The following is a 2,860-nucleotide window of genomic DNA, read 5'->3' as shown; positions in this document are numbered from 1 at the left end:
CCCCACCCAGTCCCCCTCCCTCTCTGACTCTGTGGGTCTGTCTCTCTCACTCGGAGGTGGCTCCTTCTGCTGGAAAAGGGAGACAACCGCAGCCACACCCTGGCACCTGCCGCCGCCTCTGAAGTTCCCACCTTCCTGGGCGGCTGGTACCGTGTCCACGCGCCCCAGAGGCGCGGGGTTAAGGGAGGCACCTTTGGTGTCTGAGAGCCTCCTGGTTTCCAGCACCGACTTTATCATTAACCACGTTAAGGATTCCCCCGGAGCCCTTTTCTCAGTACAGCCAGGAGAAGAAGTTAAGAGGTTCTGAAAAGTAGCTCTTGGGGCACAAAGCTGCTGGAGAGACAGAACCCTGCAAAGTCACTTGTCCTGGATTCTCAGGAAATGCGACCGATTGAGCAGCGAGACTCCATCCAGCTAAGATGGGGCTGCTTCACTGTCTGTCTGCACTTCCGTTAGCTCTGGGGCTGGGGCAGAGGGTGGAGGGCTCATCTCTTCAAGGGGACCGAAAGGTGAAGGCTTGGGGCTAGGGAATGGGAGACCTGCATCTGTTTCAGATGAGAAACATTGGGGTGAATGGGGGGCCGGGCAATGACAGATTCTTGAAGCTTCACTAAAGTGGATCAAATCACCCTATTACCCACCAAAACAGTATAAATGGACTGGTTTGGGCAGTGGAAACAGCTGAACCAAAATATAGCTCTTGACTTACAATAGTGTTCTCCTCTTTTTCTGATTAGAATGACTGCTTAGTGTACATGGATTCCGTTTCGGCAGTTGCAGGCACCAAAATGAAACACTTGTTTTGTTTTCTTCTTTCCTTCCAGAGAGGGTGGTAGGAAGAGAGATAGAAACACAGGCACAGAAAAATTGAAGGGAACATTCTTGAAGGCAAGGATGTGAAAGGAGACTGTATGTACTAAGAAAAGGATAACAGGGTATTTGGCCATGCAGACTCCATCTCCTTTTGCCTGCTTGGGTTCTTTAAACTTTAATTTCTACCTTCTTTTTTGGAATTTGAAGTGAGATCAAGGATAAAAGACTGGTGGAAAAGTATTATTATATATTGCTATGGAGGAGTTAAGGTATTGTACCGCTGGCAAATAAAACACAATGGCATTTCAAAATTATTTCAAAACAAGGTTTGTTCAGATCATATGCTTGGTGGGAGGGTAAAAGAATAGGGTTTACAGTTTATATTCAATATTATTCTGTATTAATTTCAGGTGTGCAGCATATTGATTAGACAATCATAAATACTTTACAAAGTGTTCTCTCTGATATTTCCAATACTCAACTGGAACCATACATAATTACAGTATTATTGACTATATTTCATATGCTGTACTTTACATCCCTATGACTATTTTGTAATTACCAATCTGTGCATCTCAATGCCTGCTCCTTTTTCACTCAGTTGGTGAAAGGAATCGTTTTTTAAAATGACTTTGCTAAGGGAAAGAGGGAGAATCATTTATTCACTATTTTCATGCTTAAAGCCACTGATATTAGAATAAGACATCATTGTCCAGAGTTGCAGCAAAGAAGTTTTAAACAGTGATATTCCAACCTTCTAGCACATCATTATTACTGAATTTTGAAAGTAGGCTTTCAGTCATGCTATGGCATGTCTACCATAAGGGACCTTTTTATTTTTTTTGAAATGAGATGTTTAGTATTAGTGTGAAGGTATTATTTCAAAGGTTAGTACTAAATCTCAAAAGTATAAAATGAAAAACAGTGTCTCTGTGATGAGGTATTATTTTCCTATTTAATTCCCATTTATTTCAACTTTTTTTATAATATTTGACCTTAATAAGCATGTTAGAAAGTTAATTTTTTTTTTGCTACAGTGTATGTTACTAAAAGTTTTTCTTGTTTTATGTTTTAAATATATTTTTTATTGATTTCAGAGAGGAAGGGAGAGGGAGAGTTAGAAACATCAACGATGGGAGAGAATCATTGCTCAGCTACCTCTTCCATGCCTCCTACTGGTGATCGAGTGTACAACCTGAGCATGAGCCCTGACCAAAATCAAACTGTGACCTCCTGGTTCACAGGTCTACACTCAACCACTGAACCACACCAGCTGGGCAAGTTTTCTCATTCTAATTTAAATTCTTAAAAAAAAAACCCAAGAGAGCATAAAACTACATTAAATGCATATTCTGTGACCAAATACCTGGAATTGTGACTATAAATGCCATTCTGTTTAACCTGGTAGACAACTTGTAATATATGTTGCCAGTTTAATACCTCTACTTCCACAAGTCCCATTTCCAATCTCATTGATACATAGCCTTAGATCCATAGCTTCCTGTGCTTAGTTACCCCCTTTTTCTCACTTATTGATAATGATCATGTACCAATCAGCTTTTCATTTTGAAGGTTCCAGGCACTTTACCTAATTTACATTGATAGCACTCATTTCACTCTTACTAAATTCATATCTAGCCTCTTCAGAAGTGGAATAGAAGAAATGTTAGAAGACCAAAAGATATAGATTGTAAAAAGAAGAAAAAATAAAAGGATAAAAATCTGTTATGAATCTTTTAGCTCACATAAAATGCTAAGGATCCTTTACTAAGCATATATGATCCAGGCTACATTTTATAGCTTCTGCAAATATGTGCCTAAAATACCAAAAATGAATCTATACATCATTTGAAAACAGCACTTCCAAAATATTTTCTGCAAGTTTACTTCCCCCAAGATATTAATAGGTTTCTGAGGAAAAAAACAAATTTTGCCATGGTCCAATAATTTGGGTAACATTGCATATCAAAGCAGCATCTTGAGGATTCATGGTGAACACTAGCATATGAAACTCTGAAAGGTCCTGTGGTTATGAAACTTTTCCAGA

Source organism: Myotis brandtii, unplaced genomic scaffold (genome assembly GCF_000412655.1).
Source record: "Myotis brandtii unplaced genomic scaffold, ASM41265v1 scaffold794, whole genome shotgun sequence".
In the NCBI taxonomy this organism is placed as follows: domain Eukaryota; kingdom Metazoa; phylum Chordata; class Mammalia; order Chiroptera; family Vespertilionidae; genus Myotis; species Myotis brandtii.
Note: the sequence above shows the minus strand (reverse complement) of the source record.